Raw genomic sequence first — 21,948 nt, 5'->3', positions numbered from 1 at the left:
TTCTCTCTCTCACACACACGCATTTCGCATTCTCAATCTCACACACACGCATTCTCTCTCTCATACATGCATTCTCTCTCTCTCCCACACGCATTCTCTCTCACACACGCATTTTCTCTCACACACACACATTCTCTCACACACACACATTCTCTCTCTCACCCACACATTCTCTCTCTCACACACACATTCTCTCTCACACACACACATTCTCTCTCACACACACATTCTGTCTCTCACACACGCATTCTCTCTCACACACACACATTCTCTCTCACACACACACACATTTTCTCTCTCTCATACATGCATTCTCTCTCTCACACACACGCATTCCGCATTCTCTCTCTCACACACGCATTCTCTCTCTTGCATTCTCTCTCTCGCACACACGCATTCTCTCTCTCATAGACGCATTCTCTCTCTCTCATAGACGCATTCTCTCTCACACACACACATTCTCTCTCACACACATGCATTCTCTCTCACACATACGCATTCTCTCTCTCAAACACTCATTCTCTCTCTCACACACACATTCTCTCTCTCTCACACATTCTCTCTCACACACACACATTCTCTCTCTCACACACACATTCTCTCACACACACACATTCTCTCTCACACACGCACATTCTCTCTCTCTCACACACATTCTCTCTCAAACACACACATTCTCTCTCACACACACACATTCTCTCTCTCACACACTCATTCTCTCACACACACACATTCTCTCTCTCACACACATTCTCTCTCTCACGCACACATTCTCTCTCAAACACTCATTCTCTCTCTCAAACATCATTCTCTCTCTCACACACACATTCTCCCTCTCAAACACTGATTCTCTCTCTCAGGCACCCATTCTCTCTCTCACGCACACATTCTCTCTCACACACACATACTCTCTCTCACACACTCATTCGCTCTCTCTCTCCCACACTCATTCGCTCTCTCACGCGTGCATTCTCTCTCTCACACACGCATTCTTTCTCACACGCGCATTCTCTCTCTTGCATTCTCTCTCTCGCACACACGCATTCTCTCTCTCATACACGCATTCTCTCTCTCTCACACACGCATTCTCTCTCACACACGCATTCTCTCTCTCACACACATATTCTCTCTCTCTCACACGCATTCTCTCTCACACGCATACATTCTCTCTCACACACACACACATTTTCTCTCTCACACACACATTCTCTCTCACACACACACATTCTCTCTCACACACACACATTCTCTCTCACACACACACATTCTCTTTCACAAACACACACATTTTCTCTCACACACACACATTCTCTCTCACACACACACATTCTCTCTCTCACACACACACATTCTCTCTCTCTCACATGCATTCTCTCTCACACACACACATTCTCTCTCACATACACACATTCTCTCTCACACACACACATTCTCTCTCACACACACACATTCTCTCTCTCACACACACATTCTCTCTCACACACACACATTCTTTCTCACACACACACATTCTCTCTCACACACACACAAATTTTCTCTCTCTCATACATGCATTCTCTCTTTCGCATGCACGCATTCTCTCTCACACACACACGCATTCCGCATTCTCTCTCTCACACACACGCAATCCGCATTCTCTCTCTCTCTCACACGCATTCTTTCTCACACACGCATTCTCTCTCTTGCATTCTCTCTCCCGCACACACGCATTCTCTCTCTCATAGACGCATTCTCTCTCTCTCACAGACGCATTCTCTCTCTCTCACACACACACATTATCTCTCACACACACGCATTCTCTCTCACACACACGCATTCTCTCTCTCACACACAGATTCTCTCTCTCACACACACATTCTCTCTCACACACACACATATTTTCTCTCTCTCATGCATGCATTCTCTCTCTCACACACATGCATTTCGCATTCTCACTCTCACACACACGCATTCTCTCTCTCATACATGCATTCTCTCTCTCTCCCACACGCATTCTCTCTCACACACGCATTCTCTCTCACACACACACATTCTCTCACACACACACGTTCTCTCTCTCACACACACATTCTCTCTCTCACACACACATTCTCTCTCACACACACACATTCTCTCTCACACACACATTCTGTCTCTCACACACGCATTCTCTCTCACACACACACATTCTCTCTCACACACACACACATTTTCTCTCTCTCATACATGCATTCTCTCTCTCACACACACGCATTCCGCATTCTCTCTCTCACACACACGCATTCCGCATTCTCTCTCTCACACACGCATTCTCTCTCTTGCATTCTCTCTCTCGCACACACGCATTCTCTCTCTCATAGACGCATTCTCTCTCTCTCATAGACGCATTCTCTCTCTCACACACACATTCTCTCTCACACATATGCATTCTCTCTCACACACACGCATTCTCTCTCTCACACACACATTCTCTCTCACACACACACATATTTTCTCTCTCTCATGCATGCATTCTCTCTCTCACACACACGCATTTCGCATTCTCACTCTCACACACACGCATTCTCTCTCTCATACATGCATTCTCTCTCTCTCCCACACGCATTCTCTCTCACACACGCATTTTCTCTCACACACACACATTCTCTCACACACACACATTCTCTCTCTCACCCACACATTCTCTCTCTCACACACACATTCTCTCTCACACACACACATTCTCTCTCACACACACATTCTGTCTCTCACACACGCATTCTCTCTCACACACACACATTCTCTCTCACACACACACACATTTTCTCTCTCTCATACATGCATTCTCTCTCTCACACACACGCATTCCGCATTCTCTCTCTCACACATGCATTCTCTCTCTTGCATTCTCTCTCTCGCACACACGCATTCTCTCTCTCATAGACGCATTCTCTCTCTCTCATAGACGCATTCTCTCTCACACACAAACATTCTCTCTCACACACATGCATTCTCTCTCACACATACGCATTCTCTCTCTCAAACACTCATTCTCTCTCTCACACACACATTCTCTCTCTCTCACACATTCTCTCTCACACACACACATTCTCTCTCTCACACACACATTCTCTCACACACACACATTCTCTCTCACACACACACATTCTCTCTCTCTCACACACATTCTCTCTCAAACACACACATTCTCTCTCACACACACACATTCTCTCTCTCACACACACATTCTCTCACACACACACATTCTCTCTCTCACACACATTCTCTCTCTCACGCACACATTCTCTCTCAAACACTCATTCTCTCTCTCAAACATCATTCTCTCTCTCACACACACATTCTCCCTCTCAAACACTGATTCTCTCTCTCAGGCACCCATTCTCTCTCTCACGCACACATTCTCTCTCACACACACATACTCTCTCTCACACACTCATTCGCTCTCTCTCTCCCACACTCATTCGCTCTCTCACGCGTGCATTCTCTCTCTCACACACGCATTCTTTCTCACACGCGCATTCTCTCTCTTGCATTCTCTCTCTCGCACACACGCATTCTCTCTCTCATACACGCATTCTCTCTCTCTCACACACGCATTCTCTCTCACACACGCATTCTCTCTCTCACACACACATTCTCTCTCTCTCACACGCATTCTCTCTCACACACATATATTCTCTCTCACACACACACACATTTTCTCTCTCACACACACATTCTCTCTCACACACACACATTCTCTCTCACACACACACATTCTCTCTCTCACACACACATTCTCTTTCACAAACAATCACATTTTCTCTCACACACACACATTCTCTCTCTCACACACACATTCTCTCTCTCAAACACACACATTCTCTCTCTCTCACACACATTCTCTCTCAAACACACACATTCTCTCTCACACACACATTCTCTCTCTCACACACATTCTCTCTCTCACGCACACATTCTCTCTCAAACACTCATTCTCTCTCTCAAACACTCATTCTCTCTCACACACACATATTTCTCCCTCTCAAACACTCATTCTCTCTCTCACGCACCCATTCTCTCTCTCACACACCCATTCTCTCTCACACACTCATACTCTCTCTCACACACTCATTCGCTCTCTCTCTCCCACACTCATTCGTTCTCTCACGCGTGCATTCTCTCTCTCACACACGCATTCTTTCTCACACGCGCATTCTCTCTCTTGCATTCTCTCTCTCGCACACATGCATTCTCTCTCTCATACACGCATTCTCTCTCTCTCATACACGCATTCTCTCTCACACACGCATTCTCTCTCACACACACACATTCTCTCTCTCTCACACGCATTCTCTCTCACACACACACATTCTCTCTCACACACACACACATTCTCTCTCTCACACACACATTCTCTCTCACACACACACATTCTCTCTCACACACATTCTCTCTCACACACACACGCATTCTCTCTCACACACACACATTCTCTCTCACAAACACACACATTTTCTCTCACACACACACATTCTCTCTCACACACACACATTCTCTCTCTCTCACACGCATTCTCTCTCACACACACACATTCTCTCTCACACACACACATTCTCTCTCACACACACACATTCTCTCTCACACACACATTCTCTCTCACACACACACATTCTCTCTCACACACACACACATTTTCTCTCTCTCATACATGCATTCTCTCTCTCGCATGCACGCATTCTCTCTCACACACACACGCATTCCGCATTCTCTCTCTCACACACTCGCATTCCGCATTCTCTCTCTCACACACACATTCTTTCTCACACACGCATTCTCTCTCTTGCATTCTCTCTCTCGCACACATGCATTCTCTCTCTCACACACACATTCTCTCTCACACACACACATTCTCTCTCACACACACACATTCTCTCTCACACACACGCATTCTCTCTCACACACACGCATTCTCTCTCTCACACACAGATTCTCTCTCTCACACGCACACATTCTCTCTCACACACACACATATTTTCTCTCTCTCATGCATGCATTCTCTCTCTCACACACACGCATTTCGCATTCTCACTCTCACACACACGCATTCTCTCTCACACACGCATTCTCTCTCACACACACACATTCTCTCACACACACACATTCTCTCTCTCACACACACATTCTCTCTCACACACACACATTCTCTCTCACACACACATTCTGTCTCTCACACACGCATTCTCTCTCACACACACACATTCTCTCTCACACACACGCACATTTTATCTCTCTCATACATGCATTCTCTCTCTCACACACACGCATTCCGCATTCTCTCTCTCACACACACGCATTCCGCATTCTCTCTCTCACACACGCATTCTCTCTCTTGCATTCTCTCTCTCCCACACACGCATTCTCTCTCTCATAGACGCATTCTCTCTCTCACACACACATTCTCTCTCACACACATGCATTCTCTCTCTCATAGACGCATTCTCTCTCTCACACACACATTCTCTCTCTTTCTCTCTCTCACACACTAATTTTCTCTCACACACACACATTTTCTCACACACACACACATTCTCTCTCACACACACAGATATTTTCTCTCTCTCATGCATGCATTCTCTCTCTTTCACATGCACGCATTCTCTCTCACACACACGCATTCCGCATTCTCTCTCTCACACACACGCATTCTCTCTCTCTCACACACACGCATTCTCTCTCTCTCACACACACGCATTCTCTCTCACACACACACGCATTCCGCATTCTCTCTCTCACACACACGCATTCTCTCTCTCTCACACACACACATTCTCTCTCACACACACGCATTCTCTCTCACGCACACGCATTCTCTCTCTCACACACAGATTCTCTCTCTCACACACACACATTCTCTCTCACACACACACATATTTTCTCTCTCTCATGCATGCATTCTCTCTCTCACACACACGCATTTCACATTCTCACTCTCACACACACGCATTCTCTCTCACACACGCATTCTCTCACACACACATATTCTCTCACACACACACATTCTCTCTCTCACACACACATTCTCTCTCTCACACACACATTCTCTCTCACACACACACATTCTCTCTCACACGCACATTCTGTCTCTCACACACGCATTCTCTCTCACACACGCATTCCCTCTCACACACACACATTCTCTCTCACACACACACATTGTCTCTCACACACGCATTCTCTCTCACACACGCATTCTCTCTCACACACGCATTCTCACTCACACACACACATTCTCTCTCTCACACACACATTCTCTTTCACACACACACATTCTCTCTCACACACACACATTCTCTCTCTCTCACACATTCTCTCTCACACACACACATTCTCTCTCTCACACACACATTCTCTCACACACACACATTCTCTCTCACACACACACATTCTCTCTCTCTCTCACACACATTCTCTCTCAAACACATACATTCTCTCTCACACACACACATTCTCTCTCTCACACACACATTCTCTCACACACACACATTCTCTCTCTCACACACATTCTCTCTCTCACGCACACATTCTCTCTCAAACACTCATTCTCTCTCTCAAACACTCATTCTCTCTCTCACACACACATTCTCCCTCTCAAACACTGATTCTCTCTCTCAGGCACCCATTCTCTCTCTCACGCACACATTCTCTCTCACACACACATACTCTCTCTCACACACTCATTCGCTCTCTCTCTCCCACACTCATTCGCTCTCTCACGCGTGCATTCTCTCTCTCACACACGCATTCTTTCTCACACGCGCATTCTCTCTCTTGCATTCTCTCTCTCGCACACACGCATTCTCTCTCTCATACACGCATTCTCTCTCTCTCACACACGCATTCTCTCTCACACACGCATTCTCTCTCTCACACACACATTCTCTCTCTCTCACACGCATTCTCTCTCACACACATACATTCTCTCTCACACACACACACATTTTCTCTCTCACACACACATTCTCTCTCACACACACACATTCTCTCTCACACACACACATTCTCTTTCACAAACACACACATTTTCTCTCACACACACACATTCTCTCTCACACACACACATTCTCTCTCTCACACACACACATTCTCTCTCTCTCACACGCATTCTCTCTCACACACACACATTCTCTCTCACATACACACATTCTCTCTCTCACACACACATTCTCTCTCACACACACACATTCTCTCTCTCACACACACATTCTCTCTCACACACACACATTCTCTCTCAAACACACACATTCTCTCTCACACACACACACATTTTCTCTCTCTCATACATGCATTCTCTCTTTCGCATGCACGCATTCTCTCTCACACACACACACATTCCGCATTCTCTCTCTCACACACACGCAATCCGCATTCTCTCTCTCTCTCACACGCATTCTTTCTCACACACGCATTCTCTCTCTTGCATTCTCTCTCCCGCACACACGCATTCTCTCTCTCATAGACGCATTCTCTCTCTCTCACAGACGCATTCTCTCTCTCTCACACACACACATTCTCTCTCACACACACGCATTCTCTCTCACACACACGCATTCTCTCTCTCGCTCACAGATTCTCTCTCTCACACACACACATTCTCTCTCACACACACACATATTTTCTCTCTCTCATGCATGCATTCTCTCTCTCACACACATGCATTTCGCATTCTCACTCTCACACACACGCATTCTCTCTCTCATACATGCATTCTCTCTCTCTCCCACACGCATTCTCTCTCACACACGCATTCTCTCTCACACACACACATTCTCTCACACACACACGTTCTCTCTCTCACACACACATTCTCTCTCTCACACACACATTCTCTCTCACACACACACATTCTCTCTCACACACACATTCTGTCTCTCACACACGCATTCTCTCTCACACACACACATTCTCTCTCACACACACACACATTTTCTCTCTCTCATACATGCATTCTCTCTCTCACACACACGCATTCCGCATTCTCTCTCTCACACACACGCATTCCGCATTCTCTCTCTCACACACGCATTCTCTCTCTTGCATTCTCTCTCTCGCACACACGCATTCTCTCTCTCATAGACGCATTCTCTCTCTCTCATAGACGCATTCTCTCTCTCACACACACATTCTCTCTCACACACATGCATTCTCTCTCACACACACGCATTCTCTCTCTCACACACACATTCTCTCTCACACACACACATATTTTCTCTCTCTCATGCATGCATTCTCTCTCTCACACACACGCATTTCGCATTCTCACTCTCACACACACGCATTCTCTCTCTCATACATGCATTCTCTCTCTCTCCCACACGCATTCTCTCTAACACACGCATTTTCTCTCACACACACACATTCTCTCACACGCACACATTCTCTCTCTCACCCACACATTCTCTCTCTCACACACACACATTCTCTCTCACACACACATTCTGTCTCTCACACACGCATTCTCTCTCACACACACACATTCTCTCTCACACACACACATTCTCTCTCTCATACATGGATTCTCTCTCTCTCCCACACGCATTCTCTCTCACACACGCATTTTCTCTCACACACACACACATTCTCTCACACACACACATTCTCTCTCTCACCCACACATTCTCTCTCTCACACACACACATTCTCTCTCACACACATTTTCTCTCTCTCATACATGCATTCTCTCTCTCACACACACGCATTCCGCATTCTCTCGCTCACACACGCATTCTCCCTCTTGCATTCTCTCTCTCGCACACACGCATTCTCTCTCTCATAGACGCATTCTCTCTCTCTCATAGACGCATTCTCTCTCTCACACACACATTCTCTCTCACACACATGCATTCTCTCTCACACATACGCATTCTCTCTCTCAAACACTCATTCTCTCTCTCACACACACATTCTCCCTCTCAAACACACATTCTCTCTCTCACGCACCCATTCTCTCTCTCACGCACCCATTCTCTCTCACACACTCATACTCTCTCTCACACACTCATTCGCTCTCTCTCTCCCACACTCATTCGCTCTCTCACCCGTGCATTCTCTCTCTCACACACGCATTCTTTCTCACACACGCATTCTCTCTCTTGCATTCTCTCTCTCGCACACACGCATTCTATCTCTCATACACGCATTCTCTCTCTCTCACACACGCATTCTCTCTCACACACGCATTCTATCTCACACACACACATTCTCTCTCTCTCACACGCATTCTCTCACACACACACACATTCTCTCTCACACACACACATTCTCTCTCTCACACACACATTCTCTCTCACACACACACATTCTCTCTCACACACATTCTCTCTCACAAACACACACATTTTCTCTCACACACACACATTCTCTCTCACACACACACATTCTCTCTCTCACACACACATTCTCTCTCTCTCACACGCATTCTCTCTCACACACACACATTCTCTCTCACACATACACATTCTCTCTGTCACACACACATTCTCTCTCACACACACACATTCTCTCTCTCACACACACATTCTCTCTCTCTCACACGCATTCTCTCTCACACACACACATTCTCTCTCACACATACACATTCTCTTTCTCTCACACACACATTCTCTCTCACACACACACATTCTCTCTCTCTCACACACATTCTCTCTCACACACACACATTCTCTCTCACACACACACATCCTCTCTCACACACACACACATTTTCTCTCTCTCATACATGCATTCTCTCTCTCGCATGCACGCATTCTCTCTCACACGCATTCTCTCTCTCGCACACTCATTCTCTTTCTCACACACTCATTCTCTCTCTCACTCACGCATTTGCTCTCTCTCTCTTCCATACTCATTCTCTCTCTCACGCGCGCATTCTCTCTCTCACAGACGCATTCTCTTTCACACTTATTCTCTCTCTCACGCACACATTCTCTCTCAAACACTCATTCTCTCTCTCACACACACATTCTCTCTCTCAAACACTCATTCTCTCTCTCACGCACCCATTCTCTCTCTCACGCACCCATTCTCTCTCTCACACACTCATTCCCTCTCTCACACACTCATTCTCTCTCTCACACACTCATTCGCTCTCTCTCTCCCAAACTCATTCTCTCTCTCACGCGTGCATTATCTCTCTCACACACGCATTCTTTCTCACACACGCATTCTCTCTCTTGCATTCTCTCTCTCGCACACACGCATTCTCTCTCTCATACACGCATTCTCTCTCTCTCACACACGCATTCTCTCTCACACACGCATTCTCTCTCACACACACACATTCCCTCTCACGCACGCACATTCTCTCTCACACACGCATTCTCTCTCACACACGCATTCTCTCTCACACACGCATTCTCTCTCACACACACACATTCTCTCTCTCACACACACATTCTCTCTCACACACACACATTCTCTCTCTCACACACATTCTCTCTCACACACACACATTCTCTCTCTCACACACACATTCTCTCACACACACACATTCTCTCTCACACACACACACATTCTCTCTCTCTCACACACATTCTCTCTCAAACACACACATTCTCTCTCACACACACATTCTCTCTCTCACACACATTCTCTCTCTCACGCACACATTCTCTCTCAAACACTCATTCTCTCTCTCAAACACTCATTCTCTCTCACACACACACATTCTCCCTCTCAAACACTCATTCTCTCTCTCACGCACCCATTCTTTCTCTCACACACCCATTCTCTCTCACACACTCATACTCTCTCTCACACACTCATTCGCTCTCTCTCTCCCACACTCATTCGCTCTCTCACGCGTGCATTCTCTCTCTCACACACGCATTCTTTCTCAAACGCGCATTCTCTCTCTTGCATTCTCTCTCTCGCACACATGCATTCTCTCTCTCATACACGCATTCTCTCTCTCTCACACACGCATTCTCTCTCACACACGCATTCTCTCTCACACACACACATTCTCTCTCTCTCACACGCATTCTCTCTCACACACACACATTCTCTCACATACACACACACATTCTCTCTCACACACACACATTCTCTCTCACACACATTCTCTCTCACACACACACATTCTCTCTCACACACACACATTCTCTCTCACAAACACACACATTTTCTCTCACACACACACATTCTCTCTCACACACACACATTCTCTCTCTCTCACACGCATTCTCTCTCACACACACACATTCTCTCTCACACACACACATTCTCTCTCACACACACACACATTCTCTCTCACACACACACGCATTCTTTCTCACACACGCATTCTCTCTCTTGCATTCTCTCTCTCGCACACATGCATTCTCTCTCTCACACACACATTCTCTCTCACACACACACATTCTCTCTCACACACACACATTCTCTCTCACACACACGCATTCTCTCTCACACACACGCATTCTCTCTCTCACACACAGATTCTCTCTCTCACACACACACATTCTCTCTCACACACACACATATTTTCTCTCTCTCATGCATGCATTCTCTCTCTCACACACACGCATTTCGCATTCTCACTCTCACACACACGCATTCTCTCTCACACACGCATTCTCTCTCACACACACACATTCTCTCACACACACACATTCTCTCTCTCACACACACAATCTCTCTCTCACACACACATTCTCTCTCACACACACACACATTCTCTCTCACACACACATTCTGTCTCTCACACACGCATTCTCTCTCACACACACACATTCTCTCTCACACACACACACATTTTCTCTCTCTCATACATGCATTCTCTCTCTCACACACACGCATTCTCTCTCACACACACACGCATTCCGCATTCTCTCTCTCACACACACGCAATCCGCATTCTCTCTCTCTCTCACACGCATTCTTTCTCACACACGCATTCTCTCTCTTGCATTCTCTCTCCCGCACACACGCATTCTCTCTCTCATAGACGCATTCTCTCTCTCTCATAGACGCATTCTCTCTCTCACACACACGCATTCTCTCTCTCATACATGCATTCTCTCTCTCTCCCACACGCATTCTCTCTCACACACGCATTCTCTCTCACACACACACATTCTCTCACACACACACGTTCTCTCTCTCACACACACATTCTCTCTCTCACACACACATTCTCTCTCACACACACACATTCTCTCTCACACACACATTCTGTCTCTCACACACGCATTCTCTCTCACACACACACATTCTCTCTCACACACACACACATTTTCTCTCTCTCATACATGCATTCTCTCTCTCACACACACGCATTCCGCATTCTCTCTCTCACACACACGCATTCCGCATTCTCTCTCTCACACACGCATTCTCTCTCTTGCATTCTCTCTCTCGCACACACGCATTCTCTCTCTCATAGACGCATTCTCTCTCTCTCATAGACGCATTCTCTCTCTCACACACACATTCTCTCTCACACAAATGCATTCTCTCTCACACACACGCATTCTCTCTCTCACACACACATTCTCTCTCACACACACACATATTTTCTCTCTCTCATGCATGCATTCTCTCTCTCACACACACGCATTTCGCATTCTCACTCTCACACACACGCATTCTCTCTCTCATACATGCATTCTCTCTCTCTCCCACACGCATTCTCTCTCACACACGCATTTTCTCTCACACACACACATTCTCTCACACACACACATTCTCTCTCTCACCCACACATTCTCTCTCTCACACACACATTCTCTCTCACACACACACATTCTCTCTCACACACACATTCTGTCTCTCACACACGCATTCTCTCTCACACACACACATTCTCTCTCACACACACACACATTTTCTCTCTCTCATACATGCATTCTCTCTCTCACACACACGCATTCCGCATTCTCTCTCTCACACACGCATTCTCTCTCTTGCATTCTCTCTCTCGCACACACGCATTCTCTCTCTCATAGACGCATTCTCTCTCTCTCATAGACGCATTCTCTCTCTCACACACACATTCTCTCTCACACACATGCATTCTCTCTCACACATACGCATTCTCTCTCTCAAACACTCATTCTCTCTCTCACACACACATTCTCCCTCTCAAACACTCATTCTCTCTCTCACGCACCCATTCTCTCTCTCACGCACCCATTCTCTCTCACACACTCATACTCTCTCACACACACTCATTCGCTCCCTATCTCCCACACTCATTCGCTCTCTCACCCGTGCATTCTCTCTCACACACACGCATTCTTTCTCACACACGCATTCTCTCTCTTGCATTCTCTCTCTCGCACACACGCATTCTCTCCCTCATACACGCATTCTCTCTCTCTCACACACGCATTCTCTCTCACACACGCATTCTCTCTCACACACACACATTCTCTCTCTCTCACACGCATTCTCTCTCACACACACACATTCTCTCTCACACACACATTCTCTCTCTCACACACACACATTCTCTCTCTCACACACACATTCTCTCTCTCTCACACACATTCTCTCTCACACACACACATTCTCTCTCACACACACACATCCTCTCTCACACACACACACATTTTCTCTCTCTCATACATGCATTCTCTCTCTCGCATGCACGCATTCTCTCTCACACGCATTCTCTCTCTCGCACACTCATTCTCTTTCTCACACACTCATTCTCTCTCTCACTCACGCATTTGCTCTCTCTCTCTTCCATACTCATTCTCTCTCTCACGCGCGCATTCTCTCTCTCACAGACGCATTCTCTTTCACACTTATTCTCTCTCTCACGCACACATTCTCTCTCAAACACTCATTCTCTCTCTCACACACACATTCTCTCTCTCAAACACTCATTCTCTCTCTCACGCACCCATTCTCTCTCTCACGCACCCATTCTCTCTCTCACACACTCATTCCCTCTCTCACACACTCATTCTCTCTCTCACACACTCATTCGCTCTCTCTCTCCCAAACTCATTCTCTCTCTCACGCGTGCATTATCTCTCTCACACACGCATTCTTTCTCACACACGCATTCTCTCTCTTGCATTCTCTCTCTCGCACACACGCATTCTCTCTCTCATACACGCATTCTCTCTCTCTCACACACGCAATCTCTCTCACACACGCATTCTCTCTCACACACACACATTCCCTCTCACGCACACGCATTCTCTCTCACACACGCATTCTCTCTCACACACGCATTCTCTCTCACACACGCATTCTCTCTCACACACACACATTCTCTCTCACACACACACATTCTCTCCCTCACACACATTCTCTCTCACACACACACATTCTCTCTCTCACACACACATTCTCTCACACACACACATTCTCTCTCACACACACACACATTCTCTCTCTCTCACACACATTCTCTCTCAAACACACACATTCTCTCTCACACACACATTCTCTCTCTCACACACATTCTCTCTCTCACGCACACATTCTCTCTCAAACACTCATTCTCTCTCTCAAACACTCATTCTCTCTCACACACACACATTCTCCCTCTCAAACACTCATTCTCTCTCTCACGCACCCATTCTCTCTCTCACACACCCATTCTCTCTCACACACTCATACTCTCTCTCACACACTCATTCGCTCTCTCTCTCCCACACTCATTCGCTCTCTCACGCGTGCATTCTCTCTCTCACACACGCATTCTTTCTCAAACGCGCATTCTCTCTCTTGCATTCTCTCTCTCGCACACATGCATTCTCTCTCTCATACACGCATTCTCTCTCTCTCACACACGCATTCTCTCTCACACACGCATTCTCTCTCACACACACACATTCTCTCTCTCTCACACGCATTCTCTCTCACACACACACATTCTCTCTCACACACACACACATTCTCTCTCACACACACACATTCTCTCTCACACACGCATTCTCTCTCTCACACACACATTCTCTCTCTCTCACACGCATTCTCTCTCACACACACACATTCTCTCTCACACACACACACATTCTCTCTCACACACACACATTCTCTCTCACACACATTCTCTCTCACACACACACATTCTCTCTCACACACACACATTCTCTCTCACAAACACACACATTTTCTCTCACACACACACATTCTCTCTCACACACACACATTCTCTCTCTCTCACACGCATTCTCTCTCACACACACACATTCTCTCTCACACACACACATTCTCTCTCACACACACACACATTCTCTCTCACACACACACACATTCTCTCTCACACACACACATTCTCTCTCACACACACACACATTTTCTCTCTCTCATACATGCATTCTCTCTCTCGCATGCACGCATTCTCTCTCACACACACACGCATTCCGCATTCTCTCTCTCACACACACGCATTCCGCATTCTCTCTCTCTCACACACGCATTCTTTCTCACACACGCATTCTCTCTCTTGCATTCTCTCTCTCGCACACACTCATTCTCTCTCTCACACACACATTCTCTCTCACACACACACGTTCTCTCTCACACACACACATTCTCTCTCACACACACGCATTCTCTCTCACACACACGCATTCTCTCTCTCACACACAGATTCTCTCTCTCACACACACACATTCTCTCTCACACACACACATATTTTCTCTCTCTCATGCATGCATTCTCTCTCTCACACACACGCATTTCCCATTCTCACTCTCACACACACGCATTCTCTCTCACACACGCATTCTCTCTCACACACACACATTCTCTCACACACACACATTCTCTCTCTCACACACACATTCTCTCTCTCACACACACATTCTCTCTCACACACACACATTCTCTCTCACACACACATTCTGTCTCTCACACACGCATTCTCTCTCACACACACACATTCTCTCTCACACACACACACATTTTCTCTTTCTCATACATGCATTCTCTCTCTCACACACACGCATTCTCTCTCACACACACACGCATTCCGCATTCTCTCTCTCACACACACGCAATCCGCATTCTCTCTCTCTCTCACACGCATTCTTTCTCACACACGCATTCTCTCTCTTGCATTCTCTCTCCCGCGCACACGCATTTTCTCTCTCATAGACGCATTCTCTCTCTCTCACAGACGCATTCTCTCTCTCTCACACACACACATTCTCTCTCACACACACGCATTCTCTCTCACACACACGCATTCTCTCTCTCACACACAGATTCTCTCTCTCACACACACACATTCTCTCTCACACACACACATATTTTCTCTCTCTCATGCATGCATTCTCTCTCTCACACACATGCATTTCGCAATCTCACTCTCACACACACGCATTCTCTCTCTCATACATGCATTCTCTCTCTCTCCCACACGCATTCTCTCTCACACACGCATTCTCTCTCACACAAACACATTCTCTCACACACACGTTCTCTCTCTCACACACACATTCTCTCTCTCACACACACATTCTCTCTCACACACACACATTCTCTCTCACACACACATTCTGTCTCTCACACACGCATTCTCTCTCACACACACACATTCTCTCTCACACGCACACACATTTTCTCTCTCTCATACATGCATTCTCTCTCTCACACACAAGCATTCCGCATTCTCTCTCTCACACACACGCATTCCGCATTCTCTCTCTCACACACGCATTCTCTCTCTTGCATTCTCTCTCTCGCACACACGCATTCTCTCTCTCATAGACGCATTCTCTCTCTCTCATAGACGCATTCTCTCTCTCACACACACATTCTCTCTCACACACATGCATTCTCTCTCACACACACGCATTCTCTCTCTCACACACACATTCTCTCTCACACACACACATATTTTCTCTCACTCATGCATGCATTCTCTCTCTCACACACACGCATTTCGCATTCTCACTCTCACACACACGCATTCTCTCTCTCATACATGCATTCTCTCTCTCTCCCACACGCATTCTCTCTCACACACGCATTTTCTCTCACACACACACATTCTCTCACACACACACATTCTCTCTCTCACCCACACATTCTCTCTCTCACACACACATTCTCTCTCACACACACACATTCTCTCTCACACACACATTCTGTCTCTCACACACGCATTCTCTCTCACACACACACATTCTCTCTCACACACACACATTTTCTCTCTCTCATACATGCATTCTCTCTCTCACACACACGCATTCCGCATTCTCTCTCTCACACACGCATTCTCTCTCTTGCATTCTCTCTCTCGCACACACGCATTCTCTCACTCATAGACGCATTCTCTCTCTCTCATAGACGCATTCTCTCTCTCACACACACATTCTCTCTCACACACATGCATTCTCTCTCACACATACGCATTCTCTCTCTCAAACACTCATTCTCTCTCTCACACACACATTCTCCCTCCCAAACACTCATTCTCTCTCTCACGCACCCATTCTCTCTCTCACGCACCCATTCTCTCTCACACACTCATACTCTCTCTCACACACTCATTCGCTCTCTCTCTCCCACACTCATTCGCTCTCTCACCCGTGCATTCTCTCTCACACACACGCATTCTTTCTCACACACGCATTCTCTCTCTTGCATTCTCTCTCTCGCACACACGCATTCTCTCTCTCATACACGCATTCTCTCTCTCTCACACACGCATTCTCTCTCACACACGCATTCTCTCTCTCACACACACATTCTCTCTCTCTCACACGCATTCTCTCTCACACACACATTCTCTCTCACACACACACATTCTCTCTCTCACACACACATTCTCTCTCACACACACACATTCTCTCTCACACACATTCTCTCTCACAAACACACACATTTTCTCTCACACACACACATTCTCTCTCACACACACACATTCTCTCTCTCACACACACATTCTCTCTCTCTCACACGCATTCTCTCTCACACACACACATTCTCTCTCACACATACACATTCTCTCTCTCACACACACATTCTCTCTCACACACACACATTCTCTCTCTCTCACACACATTCTCTCTCACACACACACATTCTCTCTCACACACACACATCCTCTCTCACACACACACACATTTTCTCTCTCTCATACATGCATTCTCTCTCTCGCATGCACGCATTCTCTCTCACACGCATTCTCTCTCTCGCACACTCATTCTCTTTCTCACACACTCATTCTCTCTCTCACTCACGCATTTGCTCTCTCTCTCTTCCATACTCATTCTCACTCTCACGCGCGCATTCTCTCTCTCACAGACGCATTCTCTTTCACACTTATTCTCTCTCTCACGCACACATTCTCTCTCAAACACTCATTCTCTCTCTCACACACACATTCTCTCTCTCAAACACTCATTCTCTCTCTCACGCACCCATTCTCTCTCTCACGCACACATTCTCTCTCTCACACACTCATTCCCTCTCTCACACACTCATTCTCTCTCTCACACACTCATTCTCTCTCTCACTCACGCATTTGCTCTCTCTCTCTTCCATACTCATTCTCTCTCTCACGCGCGCATTCTCTCTCTCACAGACGCATTCTCTTTCACACTTATTCTCTCTCTCACGCACACATTCTCTCTCAAACACTCATTCTCTCTCTCACACACACATTCTCTCTCTCAAACACTCATTCTCTCTCTCACGCACCCATTCTCTCTCTCACGCACACATTCTCTCACTCACACACACATTCTCTCTCTCAAACACTCATTCTCTCTCTCACGCACCCATTCTCTCTCTCACGCACACATTCTCTCTCACACACACACATTTTCTCTCTCTCATACATGCATTCTCTCTCTCACACACACGCATTCCACATTCTCTCTCTCACACACGCATTCTCTCTCTTGCATTCTCTCTCTCGCACACACGCATTCTCTCACTCATAGACGCATTCTCTCTCTCTCATAGACGCATTCTCTCTCTCACACACACATTCTCTCTCACACACATGCATTCTCTCTCACACATACGCATTCTCTCTCTCAAACACTCATTCTCTCTCTCACACACACATTCTCCCTCCCAAACACTCATTCTCTCTCTCACGCACCCATTCTCTCTCTCACGCACCCATTCTCTCTCACACACTCATACTCTCTCTCACACACTCATTCGCTCTCTCTCTCCCACACTCATTCGCTCTCTCACCCGTGCATTCTCTCTCTCACACACGCATTCTTTCTCACACACGCATTCTCTCTCTTGCATTCTCTCTCTCGCACACACGCATTCTCTCTCTCATACACGCATTCTCTCTCTCTCACACACGCATTCTCTCTCACACACGCATTCTCTCTCACACACACACATTCTCTCTCTCTCACACGCATTCTCTCTCACACACACATTCTCTCTCACACACACACATTCTCTCTCTCACACACACATTCTCTCTCACACACACACATTCTCTCTCACACACATTCTCTCTCACAAACACACACATTTTCTCTCACACACACACATTCTCTCTCACACACACACATTCTCTCTCTCACACACACATTCTCTCTCTCTCACACGCATTCTCTCTCACACACACACATTCTCTCTCACACATACACATTCTCTCTCTCACACACACATTCTCTCTCACACACACACATTCTCCCTCTCTCACACACATTCTCTCTCACACACACACATTCTCTCTCACACACACACATCCTCTCTCACACACACACACATTTTCTATCTCTCATACATGCATTCTCTCTCTCGCATGCACGCATTCTCTCTCACACGCATTCTCTCTCTCGCACACTCATTCTCTTTCTCACACACTCATTCTCTCTCTCACTCACGCATTTGCTCTCTCTCTCTTCCATACTCATTCTCTCTCTCACGCGCGCATTCTCTCTCTCACAGACGCATTCTCTTTCACACTTATTCTCTCTCTCACGCACACATTCTTTCTCAAACACTCATTCTCTCTCTCACACACACATTCTCTCTCTCAAACACTCATTCTCTCTCTCACGCACCCATTCTCTCTCTCACGCACACATTCTCTCTCTCACACACTCATTCCCTCTCTCACACACTCATTCTCTCTCTCACACACTCATTCGCTCTCTCTCTCCCACACTCATTCTCTCTCTCACGCGTGCATTATCTCTCTCACACACGCATTCTTTCTCACACACGCATTCTCTCTCTTGCATTCTCTCTCTCGCACACACGCATTCTCTCTCTCATACACGCATTCTCTCTCTCTCACACACGCATTCTCTCTCACACACGCATTCTCTCTCACACACACACATTCCCTCTCACGCACACACATTCTCTCTCACACACGCATTCTCTCTCACACACGCATTCTCTCTCACACACACACACATTCTCTCTCTCACACACACATTCTCTCTCACACACACACATTCTCTCTCTCACACACATTCTCTCTCACACACACACATTCTCTCTCTCACACACACATTCTCTCACACACACACATTCTCTCTCACACACACACACATTCTCTCTCTCTCACACACATTCTCTCTCAAACACACACATTCTCTCTCACACACACATTCTCTCTCTCACACACATTCTCTCTCTCACGCACACATTCTCTCTCAAACACTCATTCTCTCTCTCAAACACTCATTCTCTCTCACACACACACATTCTCCCTCTCAAACACTCATTCTCTCTCTCACGCACCCATTCTCTCTCTCACACACCCATTCTCTCTCACACACTCATACTCTCTCTCACACACTCATTCGCTCTCTCTCTCCCACACTCATTCGCTCTCTCACGCGTGCATTCTCTCTCTCACACACGCATTCTTTCTCAAACGCGCATTCTCTCTCTTCCATTCTCTCTCTCGCACACATACATTCTCTCTCTCATACACGCATTCTCTCTCTCTCACACACGCATTCTCTCTCACACACACACATTCTCTCTCTCTCACACGCATTCTCTCTCACACACACACATTCTCTCTCACACACACACACATTCTCTCTCACACACACACATTCTCTCTCACACACATTCTCTCTCACACACACACATTCTCTCTCACACACACACATTCTCTCTCACAAACACACACATTTTCTCTCACACACACACATTCTCTCTCACACACACACATTCTCTCTCTCTCACACGCATTCTCTCTCACACACACACATTCTCTCTCACACACACACATTCTCTCTCACACACACACACATTCTCTCTCACACACACACACATTCTCTCTCACACACACACATTCTCTCTCACACACACACACATTTTCTCTCTCTCATACATGCATTCTCTCTCTCGCATGCACGCATTCTCTCTCACACACACACGCATTCCGCATTCTCTCTCTCACACACACGCATTCCGCATTCTCTCTCTCTCACACACGCATTCTTTCTCACACACGCATTCTCTCTCTTGCATTCTCTCTCTCGCACACATGCATTCTCTCTCTCACACACACATTCTCTCTCACACACGCACATTCTCTCTCACACACACACATTCTCTCTCACACACACGCATTCTCTCTCACACACACGCATTCTCTCTCTCACACACAGATTCTCTCTCTCACACACACACATTCTCTCTCACACACACACATATTTTCTCTCTCTCATGCATGCATTCTCTCTCTCACACACACGCATTCTCTCTCACACACGCATTCTCTCTCACACACACACATTCTCTCACACACACACATTCTCTCTCTCACACACACATTCTCTCTCTCACACACACATTCTCTCTCACACACACACATTCTCTCTCACTCACACATTCTGTCTCTCACACACGCATTCTCTCTCACACACACACATTTTCTCTCTCTCATACATGCATTCTCTCTCTCACACATACGCATTCCGCATTCTCTCTCACACACACACGCATTCCGCATTCTCTCTCTCACACACGCATTCTCTCTCTTGCATTCTCTCTCTCGCACACACGCAT

This window comes from Chiloscyllium punctatum, chromosome 14 (assembly GCF_047496795.1).
Source record: "Chiloscyllium punctatum isolate Juve2018m chromosome 14, sChiPun1.3, whole genome shotgun sequence".
Lineage (NCBI taxonomy): Eukaryota > Metazoa > Chordata > Chondrichthyes > Orectolobiformes > Hemiscylliidae > Chiloscyllium > Chiloscyllium punctatum.
Note: the sequence above shows the minus strand (reverse complement) of the source record.